Raw genomic sequence first — 12775 nt, 5'->3', positions numbered from 1 at the left:
GAGAGAGTTAGTTGGGAAAATGGGTGTGACTACTATGGAATCATGCGAACAAGTGTGGTTTCAACCACATTCTGTATAGATCAAGGTTTAAAAGATGTAAAAATATCATGCACCTTTGGGGGGGGGGGGGGGTTCCTCTCTTTTTTTCTTTTTCTTTGTTTTCTTTTCTATTGTTCAGCTAGATTAATCAAGAATATTGAGATATGTTGTTAATACTAAGAGAGTGGGAGGACTGGGTGAGGAGGGGTGAATGGACAAAAGAATTTATAAAAGTACTTGATGGCAGGGAAATTGAATTTTATTAGTATCAATGTAAATGGAATACAGAATACAATAAAATGGATTTTTATGTCTATGGAAAAAAAGTAGATATCGCTTTTTAAAAAGAAACTCATTTAATGGAAAAAGAGTATAAAATGTTGAAAAGAGATTGGGTTGGATTGATATTGGTATCTTCATTTAATTCAAAAGCCAGAGGTGTGGCAATATTAATCCTTAAAATTTTATCAGTTAAAATATTAAATACAACTATGAATACAGTGGAAAGGTATATTATGGTTAATTGTCAAATTTATTCTGAATATTGGACTTTATTAAATGTGTATGCACCAAATGTAGATGATAGAAATTTATACAAGATATATTTATGCAAATAGTAAGTGCAAAAGGAAAATATTAGTTGGGGGATTTTAATGTTACCTTTAATCCAAAATTAGATAAATGAGGAGGTAGAATTATAAAAAGTAAAGTAGCTAAGATTGCAACAGGTTTAATGAAAGGTATGGAACTTGTAGATATTTGGAGAAGAACTCATCTAGGTGATAGAGACTATTATTTTTATTCTTTTAGACACAAAACATATTCGTGTATAGATATGTTTATAGTCTGTGCACAGCTACAAGCTAGAGTTCGTAAGGTTGAATATCAAGTGAGAGTTTTATCAGATCATTTGCCTTTAATTTTGTCAATTGCATTCGAGGAAGAACAAAATATAGGTTATAGATGGAGATTTCATACAATATTATTAAAAAAGGATTTTTGTGATTTTCATGAAACAACAGATAAATGTTTTTCTAGAAACTAATGAAAATTCAGTAATGAACCAATTTAAGAGGTCAAATAATGTTATACTTCTAAGATAAAGAAAGAACATATGAAAGAGGTAGACCAATTAGAAAAGGAAATGTTAAATTTAGAGAAGGAATTACATATCCAAAAAAATGAAGAGAAAAAGGATTATTGGAATAAAAAAACTAAGATTTAATACAATACAAACTTATAAAGTAAAAAGAGATATAATGAGAATATATATAAAACATATAACTGTTTATGGCATGGAAACAGGTCATTTCAGCTGTACAAGTCCACGCCAGTTCACTCAAACAACCCCGCCTATTCTCCGCCCATAACCCTCTACCCCCCCCCCCCCCTCTTATCCATGTATATATCCAGCCTCCTCTTAAATGAAAGAATTGACTATGGCTCAACTATTTCCTCCGGAAGATTATTCCATTCAGAAACCACTCTATGAGTGAAGAAACATCCTCTAATGTTTCTCCTAAAATTTTTCCCCCTTACCCTCAACTTGTGTCCTCTTGTTTCAACTTCCCCTGCTCTCAGGGGGAAGAGTCTACTTGCATCTAGTCTATCTATTCCCTTCTTAATTTTAAACACATCTATCAAATCCCCTCTCAACTGTCTATGTTCCAATGAATAAAGTCCTAACCTTTTCAATCTTTCTCTGTACTCTAGGTATTTTAAGCCAGGCAACATCCTTGTAAATCTTCTCTGCACCCTCTCCACCTTATCTATATCTTTCCTATAATTTGGAAACCAGAACTTAACACAATACTCCAAACCTGGCCTCACCAACACTTCACTTCCCAGCTCCTATACTCTATACTATGATTTATGAAGGCTAAGATACCAAATGCCTTCTTAACTACCCTGTCAACATGGAAATCCACCTTCAAGGAATGCTGCACCATAACTTCAAGATCTCTTTGTTCTTGTGCATTCCCCAATGTCCTCCCCTTTACTACATATGTCCTATTTTGATTATTTTTACCAAAATGAAACACCTCACACTTCTCTACATTAAATTCCATCTGCCATCTTTCAGCCCAACTCTCCAGACAAACCAAATCCCTCTGTAATCCCTGAAAACTTTGCTCACTATCCACCACTCCCCCTATTTTTGTATTGTCTGTGTATTTACTTACCCAGTTAACCACCCCATTATCCAAATCATTATTATAAATTATGAACAAGAGAGAAGTATTATGAACTAGGTGAAAGAGTTCATAAAGTGTAGCATGGCAATTAAAAGCTGAACAAGTACAAGTATCAAGAACAATAATTGAAACAAAGAAGGAAACTAGTGAAATCACCTATAAGATGCAAGAAATAAATGATTTAAAAAAACCAATCACTATGTCTAAAGAATGAAAAAAATAGAGAAATATTTATTATGTTAAATTACCTATGTTAAATATGGATGAAATATTAGAATTATCTAATCCTTTTTCTGACATAGAAGTATATGAGATTCTGATGTCATTACAAAACAATAAAGCCCCGGAAGAAGATGGTTTTCCCCTGGAGTTTTATAAAGATTTAAGGAATTGTTAACTCCTGTATTAATGAGGGTATTAGATCAAATGAGAGAGTCACATGATTTGCCAGAATCTTTTAAAACAGTTATTTCAAAAAAGAAAAGTTTCTTTACAACCTTCTTTGTTATTAAATACAACCTATATTGTTATTAAATACAGATTATAAAATAGTATCTAAACTATTAGCTAATAGATTAACTAAATATTTACCAACATTAATAAATATGGATCAAACTGGTTTTATTAGAAATAGATGATCTGTAGATAATATAATTAAATTTATGAGTTTATTACATGCAACATAAAAAGAAAAGAAACCAGCAGTAGTGGTTGCATTAGACACAGAAAAAAACATTTGATAGGTTAGAATGGGACTTCTTATTTAAAGTATTAAGTACATTTGGAATTCCAAATGTTTTTATAAATTACATAAGAACATTATATAATCAACCAAAAGCTATAATAGTCACAAATAGGCAAATATCAAAGCCTTTTCTATTAGAAAGATCATCTAGGCAAAGGTGTCCATTATCAACATTTTTATTTGCTTTGGCTATGGAACCTTTGGTGGAAATAATTAGAATAGACAATGAGATTAAAGGTTTTGAGATCGATAATAAAGAACAAAATTAGTTTATATGCAGATGATATTATAGTTTATTTAACAAAGCCAGAAATATTGTGTAAATTAAAAGTTAGATTAGCAGAATATGGTTTCGTATCAGGCTATAAATAAATGTTGGTGAGAGTGAAGTGATGCCTATGGTTGACATGGATTATTTACAAAGTTTAAAAAATGACAAAATTTAAGTGGAAAAAAGAAGCAATTAAATATTTAGGAATAAAAATAGAAATTTAAATAATTTATTTAAATTGAATTATTTACCACTATTTAAAAATTGAGGATAATTTTTAAAAATGAGAAGATCTGCCAATAACTTTTTATAGGATGAATGGTAAATTGTATTAAGATGAATATTTTTTCCAAGAATACAGTATTTATTTCAATCATTACCCATTCCTAAAAATAAGTCTATTCTACAATAAGAGTCTTGTCGAGATGAGTAAAATGAAAAGTCTTTCTCCTTAGGGTTTAATTTCCTCCAAATCTCTACTAAATTCATATCTTTCATTACTGTTTAGCTATTTTTGTTCTAACAATTGATTTTGGAGATTTAGCTAACAATGGATCTAAACAACAATTAAAATTACCTCCAACCAAAATTTTATCATATGCTTGATTTAAATTAAGAAAAGAATCTACCGTGAATTGTTCATCATCTATATTAGGAGCATAAGCATTCAATAAAGTCCAAGTTTCTGAAAATAATTAGCAGTTAGCAATCAAAAGCCTGCCAACAGCTTCAAATACTGAGTCCAATTTAAAAGATAATTTCTTATGAATTAAAATAGCATCACCCTTTCCTTTGGAATTAAAAGAAGATGATATAACTTGTCCAACCCAATCTCTTTTTCACTTTTGGTGTTCCTTTTTCAGTCAAATGTGTCCTTTGCAAAAACGCAATATAAACTTTCAACTTTTTAATATAAGCTAATACTCTCTTCTTTCTCTTAATCAGATTATTACGCCCATTAACATTAAAAGTAGCCAAATTTAAATTTGCCATAACAAATTACATATACATCCCACATAAATGGTGAAGCACCCCCCCCCCACCCCCCATGGCTCCATTACAAGCATGTTTAAAGATCTCCTCAAAGAAAGAAATAACAAAATCAAAAAGCCCCATAAAGAACCCCCTCCCCCCAAAATAATACTACAGCAATATAATAGTAGTACCCACCTCAACATTTGTGACAAATGCCACAAAGTGGCTGACGACTTTGGAAGGATTGGCAAAAAATATATATAATCAGTTCAGGTATGATAAACTTCTTCCAAATCTCGATTAACTTGATCAACATCAATTCCGATATCAATTAACAGTTCAGTTTCTATCTCTCACTTCCCATTCTTCCCTTTGGGAATGAGAAAAAGCTGTTAAGGAAATTGATCTTGTCCCTGCTTAATAACAGGTAAAAAAATTAGCAGAAGTAAGAGTTTCAACATCATCGTTAAAAAACTGAGTTTGATAATCACCATAAAAATTTTTAACACAGCAGGATAACAAAAAGCAAATTTATAACCCTTCTTCCACAAAATAGCTTTAGCTGAATTAAATTCTTTACAATGTTTAATTACATTTGGCTCAAATCAGCATTTAAAAAAAAGACTATTTTTCTTAATGAGTGAGGAGTCTTGGTTACTTCTAGCATTCTGTACTGCAAGTCTTAAAATCAATTCTCTATCCTGGAAATGCAGGCATAGAATCAGAATGGAACATGGTGCTTGACCAACAAATGGTTTTCTTCTTATTGCTCAATGAGCTCTATCCAATTCCAAACTATTTGGAAAGTAAGCTGTTCCCAAAACTTCAGGAATACACTTCTGAAAGAATTGAACTGGATCCAGACCTTCAAAATCTTCCAGAAGACCAACAATTATTCCTCCAACTCTGATTTTCCAAAACATAAATCTTCTCCAAGTCACTTTTCTGAATCTCCCAACCAGTAAAAGAATCCTCCATCTGTCCCATTCTTTCTTAACACTGCTCCACATCATCCTTACAATCAATAAATGCATCTTCAATCTTCTTAAATTTATCTTGAACTTTATCCACTGCTTTCAGGCACTTAGTTACATCCATTTTAATAGAAGACATTTCACCCTTCATTTCAGCCAATTGTTCCTTCACAACTGAAACCTCTTGGCTCACTGACATAGCCAAATTCTCCATTTGCTTGGATAAATCAGACAAAGCAGAATCTGAATGAGAAGGGTCAGACTTAAGCTTAAAAGTCTGCCTCAGCACAGACCTATATGCCTGTTTCTTCCTCCACAAGTTGCTCCTCTTCTTCTTCCATTCCAACGACATCCTCCTCCTCCTCCATCGAAACGGGGGTCAGCATGACCCGACTACGGGTGCGTAACCCCCCCCCCAGTCACCCCAGAATCACTGGACTGAGGGAGGTTGGGTCCCCCCGCAGCCTGGACTGTTTCAAACGCAGCGCACTTGCTCAAAGTTTTGTGCATGCGCAGCTGATCCTCTTGATCTGGAGAAGATTGATGTCCGTCACTGGTGCCATCTTGCACAGTGGTACGTGAGGTCGGCGCCAGCGTGGTATACACCCTACCTGTAGATTGACGCTGTGGTTGGGCCTGCAATGAAATGGACTCCAGAGGCTCCATGTGCAAGGAGTTCACGCACATGGATGAGCTGGGCATATTCCATAGATCCGACAGCCTGTGGGTTTCATCCCTCCACATGGTGGCCAAAGCCAATAGCAGTTAGCGACTGTGTGACGACTACTGGCGTTTGAATGAGGCTACAATCCCAGACTGCTACCCAGTGCCTTACATTCAGGACTTCACAGTAAACATTCTTGGAGCCCACCTTTTCTCCAAAGTCGACCTAATCTGGAGGTATCATCAGATGCCTGTCTACCTGATGATGTACAGAAAACGTCCATCATCACCCTATTTGTCTTTTTGAGTTCCTGAGGATGCCGTTTGGCCTGAAGAACACTGCGTAGATATTTCAGCGGTTGATGGACATGGTAGGGCATGACCTACCATTCCTTTTCATTTACCTCAATGACATTCTGGTGGCAAGCAGCACGCAGGAGGAACATGTGGCATACCGACAACAACTCTTCACTCGCCTTGCACAGATCGGCCTCACCATGAACCCCACAAAGTGTGAGTTCGGCCATGAAGAGATTGATTTTTTGGGTCACTGCTTCACCAAAGATGGCGCAGCACCACTCCCAGGCAAGGTAGAGGCCATCCGTCAGTTCCCAACGCCATCCTTACTCAAAGGCCTTCAGGAGTTCGTGGGGATGGTCAACCTTTACAACAGGATCATCCCTGAGGCAGCTGCCCCTTTTTCAACCTGATGAGTGCCTCCACCGAAGACCTCCACTAGACCGACCAGCCCTCGGCTGCTTTTGCAGCTACCAAGGAGACCCTGGTGTGTTCAACCATGCTAATACACCCACAGATGGACACACCCACAAAACTCACGGTCAACGCATCTGGCATCGTAGTAGGTGCAGTCCTCAAGCAATTGGTGGATGATACATGGAAGCCACTTGCATTCTTCAGCTGCCATCTTACACCAGAACGCAAGTATAGCACCTTCAACAGAGAGCTGCTCGCCCTCTACCTTGCGGTTCACCACTTTTGTTATTTACTGGAAGGTCGGACTTTCATCGTCTACATTGACCATAAGCCATTAACCTTCGCCTTCAATAAGGCTTCGGATCCATGGTCTTCTCGCCAGCAGACCTGTTGTATATCTCTGAGTTTACTACCTCCATTCACCATCTCTCCAGAAAACATAACATCGTCGCAAATGCCCTCTCCAGCCCTGCCCTTTCGCAGGGCGTAGACTTCTACGAGCTGGCCTGGGCCCAACAATCCGACCCAGAAATGAAGTGTTTTCACATGGCCATCAAGGGTCTACACCTGCAGGATCTGCCCTTGGACAACAGCACCACCACCATCCTGTGTGACATTTTGACAGGAAGCCCCTATGGTAATGGTACCAGTGAAGTGGTAGAAAACAATTTTCGACCTCGTACACGGTTTGTCACACTCCTCCATCCATATGACAGTCCAGATCATTTCCACTCTGTTCATCTGGCATGGCCTTCGCAAAAGGGTCACAGAGTGAAAGAGAGCACGCCCAGACTACTAGATGGCCAAGGTGTAGACGCACACACGAGCACCTATCCAACAGTTGGAGCCCTCCTCACGCCAATTCGAACATGTCCACATAGATATAATAGGCCCCCTGCCTATCTCAAGGGGCTACCACTATCTGCTCACCATGGTGGATAGGTTCACCCAGTGGCCAGAGACGACCCCCACCCTTCCCGACATAGCTGCAGACACTTGTGCAAGGGCTTTACTGGGTCTCCCGGTTTGGCATCCCCTCCCACATTACCGCAGACTGTAGCATGCAGTTCACGTCCACCTAATGGAGCGAGCTGTCTAAACTCCTGGGAACTGACCTCCATCGCATGACTGTCTATCACCCCCCCACCCCAGTCCAACAGCCTGGTGGAGCGGTTCCATCAGCACCTAAAATCAGCCCTCATGGTGCGACTCAAGGGTCCTAACTGGACGGACGAGCTCTCCTGGGTCCTCCTGGGTATCCGTACGGCCCCCAAAAACAACTTGCACACCTCAACTACTGAGTTTCTTTATGGAGAGGCCCTCACCGTCCCAGGTCAGTTACTTCCCCCCCCCCCACCCGGCCACCAGCCCAACCCAGGACCAACAGAGCACACTGGAGCGCCTAAGGGATAAGCTGGGGTCCCTCGCACCCCCCCCCACCGCCCTCACAAAACTGTCAGTCTCCCACTCGTGTTCCCTGCAATTTCACGTCTTGTACTTATGTCTTTGTACGCAGGGGTGGTCACAAAGCACCTTTACAGCATCCCCATGAAGGTCCCTACAGAGTGCTCCACAGAATGGGTTGCACCTTTGCCTTGGAAATCGGGGGCAAGGAGGAGCTTTTCACTGTGGACACACTTGGATGAAATCCAGCCGGTCCCAGTCCATCAGCCAATGCGCAGAAGCAGGCCGCCAAAGCAGCAGGACGCCACCGGTGCCAGTTCTGGGGGAGGTTGTGTGGCAAAGCACAAGTATATGCTGTGATGAACTGGCCCCGCTTGTTACATGCAGTCAATGGGGCAGTCACAGCAAAGATGGTGGCACACATCCATCTTTTCCGGTTTAGACTGGAAGTTGGCATGCGCGCTTGCGTCAGCACGACGCAAGCTGCGCGACATACACGCAGTCCAACTGTCAGCTTAATAAGCGATCACGTGAAGATTAAATAAACATTCTGTTGTGATACCCAAGCTAGCAGTCTGTGTCTCCAGTCTGTACAACCACTCTCACAACGCATTACAGTGTAACAAATACAATTAATGTTTGATATCAAATGGTACAGTATAATTTTTTTACATCAATTATACTATACTTCATATAAATTAAATGGACTTAACTCAAATTATTCCGATAAATATTTTAGATGTAACAAGAAAGTAGGGACCTTTCTACATTCAGTTTGGTTCTATGTTAAAGTGGAAAAATTTTGGAAAGATTTGAGTATATTATTAGGACAAATTATGAAGATAAGAAAACCCGAGAATATTTTTACTTGGTAATATATATGAAGCAGATATAAAATCGAAGTTAGATAAATATTAAGTACAATTTTTGAGTATAGCAATAGCGGTAGCAAAATAATGTGTGGCAGTAATGTGGAAAGCAGAAAATTTTATAATGATGGATAGATGGAACACTGAAATACAAAATTGTATACCATTATAAAAAAAATTACTTGTAGTTTAAAGAATCAGATTGGGATCTTTTATAAGATTTAGGAACCATATATGGAATTCGTTAACAAAAATCCATTCACATCATCCATATCACCCATTCCTCTTAATTAATAATTAGAAGATACAAAATTATGTTAGGAAAATATGAATAGTGATTAATGTATAGTTTAGATGTTCTTTTTTTTTCTTTTCTTTCTTTTTCTTTCCTTTTTGGGCGAGGGGATGGGGTGGGGGCGAAAAATACAATTTTTTTTGTATCATCTTGTTTTGAATAGTGTTTTAATGTACTATTTAGATATAATTGAATAATCATTTGATATTGATACAAGTGATAAATAAAATGATCAAAAAAAGGTGCATCTCGGGTCCCTTTTAAATCTTTTCCCTCTCAGTTTAAATCTCTCGTTTTAGATGGAAAAAAAGGCTCTGACTATTTACTTTATCTACCTCCACCCCATGATTTTAAGCATCTCCATAAAGTTCCTCCTTAGCCTCCTTTGTTTCAGGGAGAAAAGTCCCAACCTATCCAGTGTCTCTCAAGCCCTCCAGTTCTGGCAACATTCTCGAGAATTTTTATGTGCCCTTTAAGTCCAATTCAGATTTATTGTCAGGGTACATGCATGACATCACATACAACCCTCAGATTCTTTTTCAAGTAAGCCAGGCAGAATTTCTACTTTTTGTTAGTGCAAAAAACACAACTCGAGAAAAGATATGTATTCAAAAGATAGAAATGTAAACAAGAAGGAAGTGCAAAAACAAACTGTGCAATACTAAATAATAATAAATAATGTGCAAAGTAAGGGTCCTTAAATGAGTCTCTGATTGAAATTGTTGTTTAGGACTCTGTCGGTGGAGGGGTGGCAACTGTTCCTGAACCTGATAGTACCTACACATCTTTCCTGAAGGCAGCAGTGAGAACAGAGCATGTCCTGGGTAGGGTGGATCCTTGATGATTGCTGCTGCTCTCTGACGGCAGGTTCCCTGTAGATGTTCTTGGTGGTGGGGAGGGTTTTGACTGTGATGCACTGATCTATGTCCACAACATTTTGCAAGGCTTTCTGCTCAGAGATATTGGTGCCTCAATACTAGGCCATGATGCAGTAGATCAGCACACTTTCCACTACATCTGTGTAATGTAGATAAAAGCTCTCACTCAACTGGAGGGAGAACTAATGCTTTTATTAGTTTACCACACAGGTTGGGTTCATGCACAGGCTTCAGAAGGGTTCAGGGTTTAGATGGGAAACCAGGGTTATATACGGGCCCCCGGAGGGAGAAGACGAAAGGCGGGACCAGTCATCAGTACAGCACACTTCTAGTGAATCCCAGTTCACTACATTCACTCCTTCCTTCAGAATTAATGGTCTGTGGATGAAGAAATCAAGGACCAGAAGCCGGTAATAGACACAGAAGAGAAATAATTACAACACTGTTTACAGATTCAGGCGGTCCAGGGGTCTGGAGATCCTAGTGGAGCGCCTTAGAACCGGGGGGCCTTGGGCTCCTTGGGTCTCCTGGTCTGTCTGTGATGGAAGGGTAGTGGGCTGGGGTTCCAGTTTGACGATAGAGGGGGGTTCATTCTCCTCCTGAACTGGGACCCCTGAGGCCTTGAGTGGAGGTGGGCAGAAAAATCTCGGTAGCTCATGGGGCATCTGAGGCAATGGATCCCCTGTTCTGGTGGGTGCGAGGTCCCTGATGGAGACGGTGTCCTCCCTGCCATCTGGGTACTCCATGTAGGCATACATGGGGTTGGCATGGAGCAGTTTCACCCTTTCCACCAGGGGGGACAGACTTGCTTCTCCTCACATGCTTCTTGAGAAGGACCGGACCAGGACTAGTGAGCCAGGCTGGGAGTGTAGTTCCTGATGTCGACCTTTAGTCGAATGTAAACATGAGCTAATGAGGAGTAGCATTGGTTGCAGTGCAGAGTAGCGACTGAATTGAGTGGAGTGTGATGGGGAGGACATCCTGCCAGCGTAAGTCTGGAAGGCCTTTTTGATTCAGGGAAAGTTTGACAGCCTTCCAGATCGTGGCGTTCTCTGTTTCAACCTGCTCATTCCCCCAGGGATTGTAACTGCCCCTCACCAACAGGTACTGTTGCTGAGCCCCGGTCACTATGAATATAGCCAGGATACCTGAACAGGGTGAAAATAGAGTCTAGGGCCTTCATATCAGACGAGACGGATGTGTATGGGCAAGGGATGGTGAACGGGAAGCAGGAGTACTTGTCGATGATGAGAGAAAGTAGATGTTCCCATTCATGACAAAGCATCTGGAGCGTCATTAAAGGCCCCCTGGCCGGTAGGCGATGTCAAAACTGTAGGTGGAGAGTTTGATCCTCCACCTAGCAATTTTGTCATTTTTGATTTTGCCCCTCTTGGTGTTGCTGAACATGAATGCAACAGAGCGCTAGTCCGTGAGGAGCGTAAATCTTCTACCAGCCAGGTAGTGCCTCCAGTGTCTTACGGCTTCTACAATGGCCTGAACCTCCTTTTCCACAGATGGGTTTCGGAGCTTGTGGCTTGAAGCGTCCGTGAGAAAAAGGCAATCGGCATGTCCACCTGATTGAGAGTAGTGGCCAGGGCTATGTCCAAAGCATCACTTTCCACTAGGAAAGGAACATTTTCATCCACTGCGTGCATGGTGGCTTTCGCAATCTAACTTCGGAGGTAATTAAAAACTGTTTGGGCTTCAGCCGAAAGGGTGAAAGTGGTGGCCTTTAAGAGGGGACGAACCTTGTCGGCGTATTGAGGGGACCCACTGGGCATAATATGAGAAAAACCCCTGGCACCTCCTCAAAATCTTAGTGGTTCAGAGGAGGAGAAGCTCTAACAATGGGTACATCCTATCAGGGTCAGGGCCAATGACGCCATTCTCCACCACGTAGCCAAGGATAGCCAGTCGTGTAGTCCTGAATACACATTTGTCAGAATTGTAAGTGAGATTCAGGTCTCTTGCCGCGTGGAGAAAGCTCTGGAGATTGGTATCATGGTCTTCCATGGTGTGGCCACAGATGGTGACATTGTTGAGGTAGGGGAAGGTAGCCTTCAACCCATACACATCCACCATCCTGTCCATTTGCTGCTGGAAAATAGACACCCCATTGGTAATACCAAAAGGGACCCTCCGGAACTGATAGTCGACTGTTAGCCTCAAATGCTGTGTATGGGTGGTCCTCAGAATGGATTGGCAGGTGGTGATAGGCAGCTTTCAGGTCGATGGTCGAACAGACCCGATACTGCGCGATATTGTTCACCATGTCCAAAATGCGAGGGAGGGGATATGCATCCAGGAGTGTGTATTTGTTAATAGTTTGGCTATAATCAATCACTAACCTGGACTTGTTTTCCCACTTTACGACCACCACGTGCTCTCCATGGGCTGGTGCTAAGCTTGCTGATCCCCTCCTCCCACAAATGCTGGGTCACCGTCTTTATAAACTCCCTGTCTCCCGCACTGTACCTCCTGCTCTTGGTGGCAATGGGCTTACAGTCAGCAGAACAGGGGCAGTGGGGGGGGGGGGGGGGGTCAAATGTTCAGCGTGGAGAGGCTGCAAGAGGGTTCTGGTTTTGAGGGCCCTCCGTTCCGAACTGTTACCGAGGGAAGGGGACCAGAAAACTCCAAGGACATGCTTTTAAGGTGACACAGGAACTCCAGATCCAACAATACTGGAGCAGACAATTCATCTAAAATGTACATGCAAAATTTTCAAAATTCCCCCCTTCAAATTACAGATGAAC

The sequence above is a fragment of the Narcine bancroftii genome, chromosome 4, assembly GCF_036971445.1.
Source record: "Narcine bancroftii isolate sNarBan1 chromosome 4, sNarBan1.hap1, whole genome shotgun sequence".
Taxonomy (NCBI): Eukaryota; Metazoa; Chordata; class Chondrichthyes; order Torpediniformes; family Narcinidae; genus Narcine; species Narcine bancroftii.
Note: the sequence above shows the minus strand (reverse complement) of the source record.